Below are 18010 nucleotides of genomic sequence, written 5' to 3'. Positions count from 1 at the left end.
GGGCGCGGTCAGCGGTCCTCGGGTCATAGTCCCGCTGATAACACCATCCGTTGTAAGCCATTGATTTATGATACCAATTTATACGGTTCACTGTGTTGTGGTGGCTCCTGGTGGAGTGGTGGTGGCTCCTGGTGGAGTGGTGGTGGTGGCTCCTGGTGGAGTGGTGGTGGTGGCTCCTGGTGGAGTGGTGGTGGTGGCTCCTGGTGGAGTGGTGGTGGTGGCTCCTGGTGGAGTGGTGGTGGTGGCTCCTGGTGGAGTGGTGGTGGTGGCTCCTGGTGGAGTGGTGGTGGTGGCTCCTGGTGGAGTGGTGGTGGTGGCTCCTGGTGGAGTGGTGGTGGTGGCTCCTGGTGGAGTGGTGGTGGTGGCTCCTGGTGGAGTGGTGGTGGTGGCTCCTGGTGGAGTGGTGGTGGTGGCTCCTGGTGGAGTGGTGGTGGTGGCTCCTGATGGAGTGGTGGTGGTGGCTCCTGGTGGAGTGGTGGTGGTGGCTCCCGGTGGAGTGGTGGTGGTGGCTCCTGGTGGAGTGGTGGTGGTGGCTCCTGGTGGAGTGGTGGTGGTGGCTCCTGGTGGAGTGGTGGTGGTGGCTCCTGGTGGAGTGGTGGTGGTGGCTCCTGGTGGAGTGGTGGTGGTGGCTCCTGGTGGAGTGGTGGTGGTGGCTCCTGGTGGAGTGGTGGTGGTGGCTCCTGGTGGAGTGGTGGTGGTGGCTCCTGGTGGAGTGGTGGTGGTGGCTCCTGGTGGAGTGGTGGTGGCTCCTGGTGGAGTGGTGGCTCCTGGTGGAGTGGTGATGGTGGCTCCTGGTGGAGTGATGGTGGCTCCTGGTGGAGTGGTGGTGGTGGCTCCTGGTGGAGTGATGGTGGCTCCAGGTGGAGTGGCAGCTGACAAAGGCAGAGTCGTGAGGGCATCATGCCAGTGGATCACACACTGCAGCAGACATTGATAGCAATTGACCCTTTTTTTACCTTATGGGATGCAACAGGCAAATTACACCCCCCCCCCCTCCCAGTCATTTGCTCCAGGCTCAGCTATGCAGACCGGTAGGAACTTCTCGTTGAAGAACCATCTAAACTGCTTGAAGAAACGCAGGCGGCAGGATTCAAGACACTCCAGACGCTCCTCGGAGATGCCATAACGCCGCCCGCTACCGACTGTGTCTTAGGTTACGACTGGGAAATGAACCAACTTGAATTCTCCTGTGAAATCCAGCCCCGCCTGAAATATTCCTCGTGAGGCTGGTCGCAGGCCAGGCTGCGGGAATAGAATAACTCTAAGGTGAAGGGACGACAACGTTTCGGTCCGTCCCGGACCATTCTCAAGTCGATTGACTTGAGAATCGACTTCAGAATGGTCCAGGACGGACCGAAACGTCGTCGTCCCTTCACCTTCTAGTGTGTGGTCTGGTCAACACACTTCAGCCACGTTATTTTGACTCATCGCCTGCATAGGATAACTCTAAATCGTGCGCAGGTAATCCCCAGGCTGTCAGCCAGCCGGTCGCGGGGACGGCCCGTCCTCGCCGGCGTTCCCAGCGTCAAGAAACCGTCGTACTAATGTGCCTTATCCTAACCTACCAGAGGACCGACGAACAGGAAACGGGACATAATGTGAATTTCACGAGCCACTGCCTTGGCGAGGACCGGGCCGCAGGGACGTTGAGCCCAGAAATCATCATCGCAAGGTTACCGCAAGGTGGTGATAGGAGGACGGGTTGTGGGGGGGGGGGGAGGTGCTGGAAGGCTTCGAGATTAAGGCGAGATGGGCCAGTCCCCGCCAGTCGCCTATACTGACAATAACCCATCATTTTACAATGGTAGTACTGTACTTGTACCAACCGCTTGGTCCAATGTACACAACTGAACAGTCACAGCCAACAATGTTCACGTTTTGAACTAATAATTGTGTACAGTGCACTGAAAAAATAACTTTAAAATTTCTAAGCCTATTGTAGTACACACACACACACACACACACACACACACACACACACACACACACACACACACACACACACACACACACACACACACACACACACACACGCACACACACACACACTTCAGGAACCTGTACACCTGTTGATTGACGGTTGAGAGGCGGGACCAAAGAGCTAAAGCTCAACCCCCGCAAGCACAACTAGGTGAGTTCTTACCACCGCCACAAACCAATCAGAATGTAACTTGACTGCAGCATAAATGACCAGTTTTATTATTATTAATTTTCCCAGGACTATCACGGGTGCTAAACCACATCATACCGAACTAAAAAGCCAAACTTTTTACGAAAGTACAAGCCACAAAAAACGTCTTTTGTGTGTAATTAGTGGTAATCACCCTGGGAACGATGCCAGGACAGTCGTTCCTAATGTCTTGTGAGTGGTTATCTAAAAATGAAATCTGGTTAAAAGGTTTTTGGAGGATTTTTTTCTTTTTAATGCTGTGAGAGAATTCCCATAAACAGGGATTATTTTTCACAGGCCGGTGCTTGCGGTCAGGATGTCTAATGGGGCTTCCTCGAAACTGTTTAGTAAGACTCACATATAACTGTGATTAGGCAGTTGTGTATGTGTGTGTGTGTGTGTGTGTGAGAGAGAGAGGGAGGGAGAGAGAGAGAGAGAGAGAGAGAGAGAGAGAGAGAGAGAGAGAGAGAGAGAGAGAGAGAGAGAGAGAGAGAGAGAGAGAGAGAGAGAGAGAGAGAGAGACAGAGAGAGAGAGACAGAGACAGAGAGAGAGAGACAGAGACAGAGAGAGAGAGAGAGACAGAGAGAGAGAGCATCAGCCTCTGTAGGTTACAGGGGGAGGGGGGGGGGTCTTAAAATCGTACAGTTCTAGAAAGGTGAAACAGGTGTATTGTTTACGGAGTGGGAGATGGAGGGAAGAACGGGGTGGGAGGTCCTCCAGCGGCAGGAGGAACGGGAGCCTTTACTACAGTCCGCACTAATGGTCACTCCTCGTTAACTATCAGATCTTGAGTGGCACTCGAAGATGAGAGAGGGGGAATAGTTACCGTGGTGGTGATGAAGATGATAGTGATGATGGTGACACAGGTGGTAGTGACACAGTTGGTGGCACTTGCGTCTTTTACCTGTGGCCAATTACGAGGGTTCTGCTCTCGCAGAAGCACCCACAAGAGGAAGACCCATTCACTCACGCACCTTCAAACGCTTCATCACTTCTTTCTGTATTATGCCCATCCCGTGGCCGGTGGTGGAAAGGGTTACACAGGCACATAATCGGTTCAGGAACTGGACCCGAGAGTTCGTTTAGCTAAGCAAGTGGCAATCTTGTGAAGCTCGTTACACAATTGTTAATGATATAAATATATATATATATATATATATATATATATATATATATATATATATATATATATATATATATATATATATATATATATATATACATATACATATATATATACATATACATATATATATATATATATATATATATATATATATATATATATATATATATATATATATATATATATATATAGGGAACATGATTTTCTAATCTGTATTAAAGTAGATTCAATAATGTGTCTACTGAAAATGTTTTTTCAAATCGTTATTGAAGAAGCCTTCTCCTAATCAATTTGGTGAGAACTTTCTGACAAATGAACATTAGACAATTAGCCATGTCTTACAGATTATTTATGTTGCCAAATTCTAAATTTAAAATTTTTGAATGTTTGCCCAACTTAATCCTCCCTTCGTGGTCTCTAAAATATCCGTATAGAAAGATTAAGAGTCGTCATATCATTAAACTATTTTCTATCCTAATATCTTAATTCTCATCTCTCTCTCTCTCTCTCTCTCTCTCTCTCTCTCTCTCTCTCTCTCTCTCTCTCTCTCTCTCTCTCTCTCTCACACAGAGCTCATTAGAGGACGCAGTCAACCACTCCATCTGATTAATGTAAACATCAGCTTAATTCTGCGTCGCTTCCTTCTTTGGGGTACCTACGTGTCGAGAGAGAGAGAGAGAGAGAGAGAGAGAGAGAGAGAGAGAGAGAGAGAGAGAGAGAGAGAGAGAGAGAGAGAGAGAGACAGAGAGACAGAGAGACAGAGAGAGAGAGAGAGAGAGAGAGAGAGAGAGAGAGAGAGAGAGAGAGAGAGAGAGAGAGAGAGAGAGAGAGAGAGAGAGACAGACAGACAGAGACAGAGAGACAGAGAGAGAGAGCAAACCCTTCAAAATCCTTCCTTAAATTCCTTCAGGCAAGCAAGCAAGAGAGAATTAAACCTAAGCCAGCGACCCCTGGCCAGCGCCTGACCGCCGCGCCTCAGATGACAAACTCCCTACACAACACTGCAAAATTAAGACCCTTAATGAGCCAATTTAGGCTGCCTTTGACCGTCGGTGTTGTCTTAAGACCAGACGCTGGAAATCCTTCCTTGTGTACTAAAGGAATCCTTCTCAACAAGGCATCTTAGTCCTCGCTTACGAAGCAATAGCAATAACAACAGAATTATTATTATTACCCAGAGTACTAGGTGAGTACTGAGAACTCACACAGTAACAATATATATATATATATATATATATATATATATATATATATATATATATATATATATATATATATTCGAACCTATGCGCTTGGTATTCCCGGACGTATAGGTTCGAATCCTCTTCACGGCTCCTGTGGATTTTCTCATTATTATTATTATTATTATTATTATTATTATTATTAAACAATTATAATTAGTAGATATGTTGCGATTGAAGTTATTCAAGATGTATTTGCTTGCCAGCCGGTACCAAGGTGTGAGGGGGAAGCTACCAACGAAGAACTAAGAACTCCTACGTAAGTCTGGGTTACGTAAGTCAGCCCACTATCCCTGCCCTTCCCTCAAGCCCACACACACACATATTACACAGATTTTTCACTAACAGGAATGTGAACAAATGGAATGCACTAAAAGGGACGTGTTTGGGAGGGGACAAACACCATATGTTTGAAATGGTGATATGACCATTTATTGATATTTGAAGAACACAATAAAGTAGCCGTCACAACTGCAAGAAAAATGACTGTGTGTGTGTGTGTGTGTGTGTGTGTGTGTGTGTGTGTGTGTGTGTGTGTGTGTGTGTGTGTGAGTGTGTGTGTGTGTGTGTGTGTGTGTGTGTGTGTGTGTGTGTGTGTGTTAGAGAGAAATATATTTAGTAGATAGAGTAAAAATAGATTGGTTAGAAAGGCGGGGTCCAAGAGCTAATAGCTCGATTCTGCAGACACAAATAGTAAATACACACACACAATAAACTAGAGGCTTGCGGAAATACCAAATCCTTAAATATAAGATATACATTCATCATATATTTCTTATCTTATCTTATCTTTCTCTGTTCCTTTCTGAAAGACTTTACGATAACAAGAGGAAATCCTTATTCACCCCTTCCACAGATTATTTTTTATTGAGAATTATTAAATTTAATAATTACGTTTGGCATTATCAATTAAACTAATTAGGAATTACTACGGAATGATCACAATTGTAAACTAAATGAGACAATGGCGGTATACAAAGTTCACGATACCTGCAGTGAAGTGTGACGAGAACACCGTAGATAGTGACACAGTGAGGGGCAAGAGAAGGCTATACGAGGGAACATGTGTTGGTGGTGGGGATCAGGTCCCTCAGTATTGTAATTCCATCTACCTCACTCCTGACCCCGTCTAGCTGCCTGCTGTGGGCCATGTGATGTGATGTGGTGATGTGGTGGTGATGGTGATGTGGTGATGTGGTGATGTGGTGATGTGATGATGTGGTGGTGATGTGGTGATGTGATGGTGATGTGGTGGTGATGGTGATGTGGTGATGTGATGATGTGGTGGTGATGTGGTGATGTGATGGTGATGTGGTGATGTGATGATGTGGTGGTGATGTGGTGATGTGATGGTGATGTGGTGATGTGATGGTGATGGTGATGTGGTGGTGATGTGGTGGTGATGGTGATGTAGTGGTGATGTGGTGGTGATGGTGATGTGGTGATGTGATGATGTGGTGGTGATGTGGTGATGTGATGGTGATGTGGTGGTGATGTGATGGTGATGTGGTGGTGATGTGGTGGTGATGATGTGATGGTGATGTGGTGGTGATGGTGATGTGGTGATGTGGTGGTGATGATGTGATGGTGATGTGGTGGTGATGTGGTGGTGATGGTGATGTGGTGATGTGATGATGTGGTGGTGATGTGGTGATGTGATGGTGATGTGGTGGTGATGTGGTGATGATGTGGTGGTGATGTGGGGGTGTTGGTGATGTGATGGTGATGTGGGGGTGTTGGTGATGTGGGGGTGTTGGTGATGTGGGGGTGTTGGTGATGTGGTGGTGATAGTGATGTACAACAATTAACACCAGACCCATAACACATCGGCTGGGCTAATGACCTTCCTCGTGATGAGACAATATACTCATCTATACAACTAATCTATTCCTTCCAATCTGCTAAAGTTCTTGTAAGAAAAGAGCTCTCCGGTCTTGTTTCTAAAACACCTGTACCATCGATACTAAGTTTAACGAGCAGTCGTTAGAAGCTAGAAATCTATCGCACTTTTTCTTTAAGACTCTGGGCTATGTTGGCAACCCTCCATGCTACAGCAATAACTTTACACAATTTGGTTATTTTTTTTAACAGGACCAATGAGCTATTCGTTGTATTATACTGAACTCTAGTGAATATATCCTCTGAACATAAGAGGATTATTTGGTTTTAATTTGAATACTTCATTCAATTCACTTTGGTTGTATGGATCTCGAACCCCACGTGGACCCCCACGCGTGTGAGGCTATAGCACCATCGATTATGGCCAGTTACACGTAGCACTGGGGTCCAGGGTTCGAATCTCCTATAGAGCCCACGTGAATGGAATGTGTATTTCTAAGAGAGTGTGGCTGGCAATTTATTTGAATACTTCATAATACTTGCTCCTTGCCACTTTTAATATACTTGATAAAACACCTCACCTTGTTTGAATTATCCAAACATATTGATAGAGGGCAAATCTAGTGCCAAATAGAGAACTAATAATTACTGACGCCCGCAATAATGCTCCCCAATTTTGTACTCATTAATGCTCTTTTTTCAACTAAAAGAATATAATAACGGAACCTGCAAATGGCTAATTAACTCATACGAAGCAGCTCCTATTTACATCCACCCAAGCTCTTTCATATATATATATATATATATACGTCCACCCTACGCTTGAAACAATCAAGTGACCCAAGGTATATATATATATGTTGGCAGATGAAAAATTAAAAATTAAAAAATTTAAGCTTGTTTAAGTTTACATTTAAGCTAAAACCTAATCAAAACAAGATCGTGCCCAATCATATATATATATAAAAGAGCTTCAAGCCTACCTGATCCTTTTCTGGGGGAGGGGGGGGGGAGAGGAGGGATGGGGGGGAGGAGAACGGCCGTGAAATAGAATATAGGATTATTTTCAGCTAGAAGTTAATTATCGTCGCAGCTTCTGGTCTTGGAGGCCAGGATGGTGACCTCTCACAGCTGAGCTGGCCGGCTGGGATGTATCCGGCCGGCTGTTACACCATCTTCATTTTGTTAACCGTGCTACCCTGACTATTGGTGTTGGCACCGTGTTTTCTCTACTGCTGTTAAGCACTGGTTATTGCTTACTGTTGCAGGCAGTGTCTCTCTCTCTTTGCTGGAGTTGCTTTTGGTGCATATGTTGGTGTTGGGTGTTGCTGGAGGTACAGGTGTTGGGTGTAAGTGTTGCTTGAGATACAGGTGTTAAAGGTGATTGTGGTGCCATCACGTGCACAGGTGCATAAGTGTGTCTCACACTCCGTGTGTGTGTGTCACACTCACCACACACCTCTGAGTGTGTCTCAGGTGTGTGGTGAGTGTTTGAGTGTGTCTCAGGTGGCATCATATACACAGGTGTGAGAGTGAGTGTATGAGAGAGTGTGTCTCCATGCAGCCTCTGCAATTACCTGTGGTCAAGTTGACAGTTCTTGCCCGAGGGAGAGAAACCCAGGAATGCCTCCAGTCCCCTCACCTGAGGTCAGTGACGAGAGAGGGAGAGGGAGAGAGAGAGACAGAGGGAGAGGGAGAGAGAGAGACAGAGGGAGAGGGAGAGGGAGAGAGAGAGACAGAGAGAGAGGGAGAGAGAAAAAGCACCGTTAAACACCCGCACTTAATGTGAGTTATTCTCAACACATGACAACGAACTAATGCGATAATATGCAGCCTTCCTTATAGATGGCGCTGACGCTACTGCTCAAGATAAGACAGGGCTGCTCAACAGATGGCGCTGATGCTGCCCACGGGTGACTCGATTATTTATCGCAGGATGATAATGATGATGTTGTTGTTCATCATAGCTGGCACAGTTGATGGTGTTACGGTCGGGTTTACGCGCGTCACACCTGCCCTCACACACACCTGGTCGTCACACACACCTGCCCTCACACACACCTGGTCGTCAAACATACCTGCCTTCACACACCCATCCTGTTTCTAATATATGTAAACGATCTTCCAGAGGGTATAGACTCGTTCCTCTCAATGTTTGCTGAAGATGCAAAAATTATGAGAAAAATCAAGACGGATGAAGATAGACAGAGACTACAGGATGACCTGGCCAAACTGGAGGAATGGTCTAGAAAATGGCTGCTAAAGTTCAACTCGGGAAGTGTAAAGTAATGAAATTAGGCGATGGGAGCAGAAGGCTGAACACAAGGTACCATCTGGGAGGTGAAATCCTGGAAGAGTCAAATAGAGAGAAAGATCTGGGGGTTGATATCACACCGAACCTGTCCCCAGAGGTACACATCAAAAGGATGTCATCAGCGGCATATGCTAGACTAGCCAATATAAGAACTGCCTTTAGAAAATTGTGTAAGGAATCGTTCAGGACCCTGCATACCACTTATGTAAGACCAATCCTGGAGTATGCAGCTCCAGCCAGGAGTCCATACCTAGTTAAACACAAGACAAAGTTAGAGAAGATTCAGCGGTATGCCACCAGGCTCGTCCCGAACTGAGGGGTATGAGCTACGAGGAGAGACTACGGGAATTAAACCTCACGTCACTAGGAGACAGAAGAGTTAGAGGGGACATGATCACCACATACAAGATTCTCAGAGGAATTGATAGGGTAGATAAAGACAGACTATTTAACACAAGGGCCACACGCACTAGTGGACACAGGTGGAAATTGAGTGCCCAAATGAGCCATAGAGACGTAAGGAAGAATTTTTTCAGTGTCAGAGTAGTAGACAAATGGAATGCATTAGGAAGTGATGTGGTGGAGACTGACTCCATACACAGCTTCAAGTGTAGATATGATAGAGCCCAATATTCTCAGGAACCTGTACTCTAGTTGATTGACAGTTGAGAGGCGGGACCAAAGAGCCAGAGCTCAACCCCCCCCCCCCACAAGTACAACTAGGTAAGTACACAGCTGTTCGTCACACACACCTGCCCTCACATACAGCAGATCGTCACACACACCTGCCCTCACATACACCTGCCCTCACACACACCTGCCCTACTCCTGATCAACACTCCCCTAAGACCTCCACTATTCACTATGCCATATACATCTTGCTAAAACACTTCCTCGTAAGGTCCTCCACTACCTGTCCCAGTGTGAGTATGTGATCAAGACACCGCTGGCGGCTGGCGACCAGTGTGAGGCACTCACCTAGATGCACTCACTCACTCACTCACTTGCACTTGTTAGGTGAGTACATGTTTGGAAGGTTAAGGCCCAGTCTTGTGGGTTATTTTGGGGTGTGTGAAAAGCCGCGAGTGTGTGGTGTGGACGGAGAGGGGGGTGGGGGGATAGTGTGGGTGGAGGGTGGGGGTTGTGGGGTGGGTGGTGGGGTGGAGGGTGGGAGCGGTATTATGTTGGTTGTAAAGAGAGATGGCGTCACTCTGGTAAATTTAGTTAACCTGACCTGCAACAGACACGAATTTTGGCAGCTACCACATCCCCATCCCTCCCCCCCCCTCTCCCCCCCCTCCCTCCCTCTCTCTCTCTCTCTCTCTCTCTCTCTCTCTCTCTCTCTCTCTCTCTCTCTCTCTCTCTCTCTCTCTCTCTCTCTCTCTCTCTCTCTCTCTCTCTCTCTCTAATAGACACTGCTGGACTCGTCACAATAATAATAATAATAATAACAACTATATAACAACATAAATATATTACAACGTGACAAACAAACAAACAATACAAGAAAAAACACCTGTCCCCGGCCCAGGTTAATGTGATACGAAAGGTGATGCAACACAAACAAATAAATAGTCCTAACACACCTGTCGTCCCCACCATGTACACATCTGTCGTCACCACCTTGTACACACCTGTCGTCGCCACCATGCACACACCTGTCTTTCCCACCAGCTTCAAACACACACACACCTGTCGTCCCCACCATGTACACACCTGTGGTTCCCACCAGCTTCAAACACACACACACCTGTCGTCCCCACCATATATACACCTGTCATTGCCACCATCTTGACACCAACCTGTCGTCCTCACTTACACCCGCGCTAATGTGGCACATAACCACACGTCACACAACCCGTATATGTATATATGCAGAGGAACCACAAACAAAGGTGAGGAAGTAGTGCGGATGTGACCACGGCAGAAACGGAGCGCAATAATTCCCGTCAATATTGCATGCGTGTTATCACGCAATTCGAACTCAATTCCGAATGAATATAATTATTGTTGATTTTTTCTTCTCCACATATGACACATTCTGAACAGTGTGACCTAAAATGAAAATACCAAAAAATATCGCCCGAGCAATTTTATTCTCATCCTCTTCCGGGGTGGATGTTACGGAACGTAATCAACACTACGGTGCAATACGGTGTATAAGTTTCTCACCGTGCTTTGGGTTGACAGTGTACAATACACCTTGTAAGTAAAGAGCGTAGAGAGATGCAGGTCTACTGGTTTGTTATCGCGGGTGAATAGGCCAGACTCTCTCATTGTGACACACCTCACACTTCTGTGTACGTTCATAGGTGATACTGAGCTGCACGGGTTCGAATCCTGGTCGGGTTTTAGAGTTTTTACTAAAATTTTAGAGTTTTTACTGAATTAGAGATTTTACTGATATATATATATATATAGATATAGGTATGTGTTCTATATCATTCTTAGCCTTCTGTAGTTCTAATTATACATTTCTAACTCTTCCAAGTTACAGGAAAAGAATGCAGGAGAGAGAAGGTGGAGGGGGGGGGGGTCCTAAAGGTCATTGTCCGGTGTGTCAACAGGTCTATCTATCTCTTTGAAGTGAGAGAGAGAAAGAGAAGGTCAGTGTCCTGGTGTGTCAACAATGCCGTCGTCGTGACCCCTAACCTCGGGTACGTTGGTTACGGGTCACACACACACACACACACACACACACACACACACACACACACACACACACACACACACACACACACACACACACACACACAGTCCCAGAACTAAGAGGCATGAGTTATGAGGAAAGGCTGCGGGAAATGCACCTCACGACACTGGAAGACAGAAGAGTAAGGGGGGACATGATCACAACCTACAAAATCCTCAGGGGAATCGACCGGGTAAACAAGGACGAACTTTTCAACACTGGTGGGACGCGAACAAGGGGACACAGGTGGAAGCTGAGTACCCAAATGAGCCACAGAGACGTTAGAAAGAACTTTTTCAGTGTCAGAGTAGTTAGCAAATGGAATGCATTAGGAAGTGATGTGGTGGAGGCTGACTCCATTCACAGTTTCAAATGTAGATATGATAGAGCCCAATAGGCTCAGGAATCTGTACACCAGTTGATTGACGGTTGAGAGGCGGGACCAAAGAGCCAGAGCTCAACCCCCGCAAGCACAATTTGGTGAGTACAATTTGGTGAGTACACACACACACACACACACACACACACACACACACACACACACACACACACAGGGGCCTGGTAGCCTGGTGGATAGCGCGCAGGACTCGTAATTCTGTGGCGCGGGTCCGATTCCCGCAGCAGGCAGAAACAAATGGGCAAAGTTTCTTTCACCCTGAATGCCCTGAGGGAATGAAGGGGGTTGGGATGTGACACGAGAAGCTATATTATATAAGGTGTTTCTAAGAGGTCTTATAACAAATACGAGTATTAACTGACATTTTATTAATTAAGACCTCCGCCAGGCTTCGCATTATTGACTCCCAAGTATGTCCCAATATTCCTCCTGTTATGTTTCTTAATTGTTCCGCTAGACTTGCGATATTATTATTTTATAATTATTATTACCATCACCTAATAACGGACACAGTAAAGCTTCCCCCAGGACACACAAACCGTAACTGTCTCTATTTTCCGCGTCCAACAGCCTGGTTGATCAGTCCAGCAACCTGGAAGGCCTGGTCGACGACCGGGCCGCGGGGACGCTAAGCCCCGGAAGCACCTCAAGGTAACCTCAAGGTAAGGTTAGGCAAGGGGAGGAAAATAAAGAGTAAATCTAAGGTTGATACGTGAGCAGGAGCCGCGGCACTGTCACTCACCTCTAAATCTAAGGTTGATGCGTGAGCAGGAGCCGCGGCACTGTCACTCACCTCTAAATCTAAGGTTGATGCGTGAGCAGCAGCCGCGGCACTGTCACTCACCTCTAAATCTAAGGTTGATGCGTGAGCAGCAGCCGCGGCACTGTCACTCACCTCTAAATTGACCAGCGGTGACTTGTTGAGAAAGAAAATACTGTGTATGGAGGTGGGCCATGGGCCAGTGCCCTTAAGAAGTGATGGCGCGGCGGAGAGTGTTGAAACAGCTGTCATGTGGCGGCCGACACTTCTCTGTCACTCTCAGCAATGTTAATGACTCTGACAGAAAGAACAGTATCTTACACAATATTAAGATGCAGCATCTTCAAGTCTAGATACACTGAGAAGCTTCTGCAGCATAAACGGTGTTGGGAATGACGGCATGCCTGCGGATGCCCATTATTATTACCCATTATTATTATTATTATTATTTCCATGCAGCGGGTACCAACAGCTTGGCTGATCGAACCATCGCACAGGAGACCAAGTCAGATCGGGTCCCTCCTGGGACACTGTATCCCTGGATACCCCACAGTGTAAACAGTAGACTCAAGGTAGACTAACACTTTCTAAGACTAATTATCACTTTCACTTTCAAGACTGAAAGCAGAAACTGACCCTCAGCACTGAGGACATTTGTAAATCTTTACTGTAAAAGGAATTTTGCAGTAGACATTGAGTGACAACCGACCCTTGTGAGTGACAACCACCTGTGATTAACGACCCCTGTGAGTGACAACCACCTGTGAGTAACGACCCTTGTGAGTGACAACTACCTGTGATTAACGACCCTTGTGAGTGACAACCACCTGTGATTAACGACCCTTGTGAGTGACAACCACCTGTGATTAACGACCCTTGTGAGTGACAACCACCTGTGATTAACGACCCTTGTGAGTGACAACCACCTGTGATTAACGACCCTTGTGAGTGACAACCACCACGACCCTTGTGAGTAATTGCAGAATAGAACCAGTGAAGAACAGAGGTGCCATAGGCACAATCAGAGAACACACCATGAACATCACAGGTCCACGATTGTTCAACAACCTCCCATCAAGTATGAGACATATTAATTGTCGGAACAACATCGGACGTCTTCAAGAGAAAACTGGATAGTTTTCTTCAAGACGTACCGGGCCAGCCGCCCTAAAGTGGATATGTGGGTCAGCGGGTCGCTTCGAGCAGCAACAGCCTGTTGGACCAAGCTCTCACAAGTTGGGGGAGTGGAAGAACTCCCAGAACCCCCATCCAGGTACAATTACATCCTCCTGTGAATAACATCCTCATTGTGAGTAAACAGTTCCCCCCTTAATAAATGAGACCCATTGTGAGTAATATCTTGTGAGCAACATGCCGTTATGTAGCCTCCCATTGTGACCAACATGACCCCCTCATGAGGGGTGCCTTTGTGAGGTGTTCTTATGAGAGACGCCTTTATGAGTAACATGCCCTTATTTGTGAGATGCTCTTGTGAGTGAGGTGAACGAGGGGAGGAGATGAGGGGGATGAGAGGCGGCGACCCGATGATAACAACGCCTGTTGGTACTAGGGGCTAAAAATAAAGGTAGGGGGATGGCTTAGGGGGGGAGGGAGCGGGTAGAGGGGGAGGGGTAGAGGGGAGGTGAGGATTTAGGGGGTACTGCAGGGAGGAGGAGGGGGGGGGGGAAATCCGAGTGTCTTTTTGTGTGAGAGAGATGAGGTACTATGATGAGGAGATTGGAAGTGTGATGACAGAGAGAGAGAGAGAGAGAGAGAGAGAGAGAGAGAGAGAGAGAGAGAGAGAGAGAGAGAGAGAGAGAGAGAGAGAGAGAGAGAGAGAGAGAGAGAGGGAGAGGGAGAGGGAGAGAGAGAGAGAGAGAGAGAGAGAGAGAGAGAGAGAGAGAGAGAGAGAGAGAGAGAGAGAGAGAGAGAGAAAGAGAGAAAGAGAGAAAGAGAGAAAGAGAGAAAGAGAGAGAGAGAGAGAGAGAGAGAGAGAGAGAGAGAGAGAGAGAGAGAGAGAGAGAGAGAGATGAGGTACTATGATGAGGAGATTGGAAGTGTGATGACAGAGAGAGAGAGAGAGAGAGAGAGAGAGAGAGAGAGAGAGAGAGAGAGAGAGAGAGAGAGAGAGAGAGAGAGAGAGAGAGAGAGAGAGAGAGAGAGAGAGAGAGAAAGAGAGAAAGAGAGAAAGAGAGAAAGAGAGAGAGAAAGAGAGAAAGAGAGAAAGAAAGAGAGAAAGAGAGAAAGAGAGAAAGAGAGAGAGAGAGAGAGAGAGATGAGCTGATGTAGTATAATAGCTCTTACTTGTAGTTTCCCAAGCTACGTAATTCAAAAACTCTTACGAACTTATGAGTCTAATAAAATCATTACAAAATATAATAACAAAACAAAAACTCAGATGCTACAAGTCTCTGACCTGAGTAACGCAGCAACATGAGAGATGTACGAGAATGATGGACGAGGGGAAACATTTCCACCAGAGGAACAGGATGTTACACGAGGGGGAAATGGTCCGAGGGGAAATGCTACGACCTATTCCCATACATGGCTGGCTCCTCCCCCCCCCTCTCCTCTCACCCTAGTCAGGAGGAAAGGGAAGGGAACTATCAGGGGGAAAGCGCCAAGCCATTACGACTATATAGCACTGGGAAGGGGTCAGGATAAGGATTGGGAGATGAGACGGGGGGAAGGAATGGTGCCCAACCACTTGGACGGTCGGGGATTGAACGCCGACCTGCATGAAGCGAGACCGTTGCTCTACCGTCCAGCACAAGTGGTTGGGGCCTAGTCAGGAGGGAAGCTGAGACAATTGGTCAAAATGGCATTGAGGCACATGTTCAGAACCCGCCAAAGTTATTCTACAGAATATTCTGAAGGGATTATATTGGGGAAAGCTCTCACGGAAAACGACAAGAAGGTATGTGAGGAACTCAAGAGAAGATTGTCTTTACAAAAGAGCCAACATGGAGACCAGGGTTGAGAGATGAGCGGCCACAGGTGACAATGGATGACATAGTAGTCACTATGCAATGGGACAAAAGAAAAACACCTGGAGGAATTAGATGGCACAAAATCAATAGGACCCGAATTAATACCACCATATGGCTCTTGAGGGAGGCTACACCTGCTAACCAAAAGTTTAAAATAAAACACTTAAGATTGGAAACCTCCAAGAATTGTGGAGACGGGAGAACATATCCCTAGGTGTGCCTCACAAACCCAATCGAGTTCTATGACAAGGTTATAAAACAGGAAAAAAGAAGGTTTGGTAGACTGTATTATATTTTCTATTTTCCTAGTCTATTTGACAGTCTATTTCCTAGTCTATTGACAGTCTATTTCCTAGTCTATTGACAGTCTATTTTCCTAGACTGTCAAAAATCATATGATGCTATCCCTCAGTGAAAGGCTGGTTGGTGTTTAAGGTGCAGACGGCAACAGGGATAACTGAATCGATACTGAACCAGAGTCACAATCAGAGATGAGGTTTGGAGTTGGAGTAAGGTAAGTAACAAGTGGAGTTCCCAAGGGTCGATCTTGGCTTCCCCACTGTTCTTAATTTATGTGAATGACCTACCAGAGTGAGCTCATACATGTCAATGTTTACAGACAACGCTAAGCAAATCAGGAATGTAAAACCCGAGGAGGAAGGTTGCAGGATGACCTTGACAAACTCCAGGAGTGGGCAAACAAATGGTTGTTAGAATTCAATCTGAACAAGTGTAAGATAACGAAGATGGTAACGGGAGAAAGGAGACCAGAAGGTATCTACACATAAACAAGGCAACACTGGCTCCAGAGGCACACATAAACAAATCAACACTAGCGGCATGTGAGACGCCGGGAATTAGAACGTCGCTAAGAAACCTAAACCAGGACTCCACACAGCCTTTGTAAGAACAATACTGGAATATGCAGCACCAGACTGCAATTCGCACCTTGTTAAGCTTAAACCCAAAATTGAAAATTACACAGGTTTGCAACAAGATTGGCGAAAGAGCTAAGAGCCATGGGGAAAGGGAACTTGACCTTACAACCTTAGAGGAAAGACAACAGGAAACCAGAGAAGACATGCTCACAGTATACAAGATACTGGTGGAAATCGACAAGGTGCAAAAGGAGAGTGAGAGAAAGTAGGTTTACAGGACATAAATGAGACTACTAGTAAAGTAAGGTGAGTGAAAAGTAAGGAAATACTCGTACCCTGTACGGGCGGTCAATACGTGGAATGCATTGAAGGAAGAAGTTGGGGAAGCCACCTCCATCCACAACTTTAAAGCCAGATTCGAGAAAGAATTCGAGCATGAGAATAGATCAATTATAACACAACAGGTGCAAGGAGGCTAGGAGGAGGAGGAGGAGGAGACATAAAGAGCTAATCCTCACTTCCCTCCCAGCCTACTCTCCCCTCAGAAGACTGAAGTCTCCCCTCCCAGCCTCCCCTTCCCTCAGAAGAGTCTCCCCTCCCAGCCTCCCCTTCCCTCAGAAGAGTCTCCCCTCCCAGCCTCCCCTTCCCTCAGAAGAGTCTCCCCTCCCAGCCTCCCCTTCCCTCAGAAGAGTCTCCCCTCCCAGCCTCCCCTTCCCTCAGAAGAGTCTCCCCTCCCAGCCTCCCCTTCCCTCAGAAGAGTCTCCCCTCCCAGCTACACAACATAAAGCAGAGATTACACTTCTGCTTCTCTTAATCTTTTTGAGGGGAAGTGGGGGATGTGTGTATGTGAGGAAGATGCTGGTGAGGGGAAGGAAGGGGACAAGATGATGGGGCTCAGACCAGAGAAAGAGAGACAAGACCGGAAGCTGCACATATATACACACATGTTTCTCATCGGTGAGAGCTTCCTACCCCCTCCCCCCCCCTTTCTCTCTCTCACTCCCCTCTCCCCTTCCCTTCCCCCCACTCTCTCCCCTTACCATTCCCCTCTCCCTCTCTCTCCCGACCTGTGTTACGACCTCCAGTAATACTCTTTGTCTCCTCACTACCCCAGAATATACATCCTCCTTCTGGATAGCCAGACTTCAGGCTTCCCTTGTGATAGCCAGACTTCAGGCTTCCCTTGTGATAGCCAGACTTCAGGCTTCCCTTCTGATAGCCAGACTTCAGGCTTCCCTTCTGATAGCCAGACTTCAGGCTTCCCTTCTGATAGCCAGACTTCAGGCTTCCCTTGTTGTGATAGCCAGACTTCAGGCTTCCCTTGTGATAGCCAGACTTCAGGCTTCCCTTGTGATAGCCAGACTTCAGGCTTCCCTTGTGATAGCCAGACTTCAGGCTTCCCTTGTGATAGTCAGACTTCAGGCTTCCCTTGTGATAGCCAGACTTCAGGCTTCCCTTGTGATAGCCAGACTTCAGGCTTCCCTTGTGATAGCCAGACTTCAGGCTTCTCTTGTGATAGCCAGACTTCAGGCTTCCCTTGTGATAGCCAGACTTCAGGTTTCCTTTGTGGTGATAGCCAGACTTCAGGCTTCCTTTGTTGTGATA

The 18010-nt window shown here is 46.8% G+C and overlaps 1 protein-coding gene across 4 annotated transcripts in view; it reads right to left on the bottom strand.

The window, feature by feature from the left end:
- Positions 1-18010, bottom strand: part of if (integrin subunit alpha inflated) — a 237568-nt gene that overhangs the window by 87904 nt on the left and 131654 nt on the right. The gene's annotated exons all lie outside the window — the stretch shown is intronic.

This window comes from Procambarus clarkii, chromosome 24 (genome assembly GCF_040958095.1).
Source record: "Procambarus clarkii isolate CNS0578487 chromosome 24, FALCON_Pclarkii_2.0, whole genome shotgun sequence".
NCBI lineage: Eukaryota > Metazoa > Arthropoda > Malacostraca > Decapoda > Cambaridae > Procambarus > Procambarus clarkii.
Note: the sequence above shows the minus strand (reverse complement) of the source record. Positions and strands in the feature narration are given on the sequence as shown.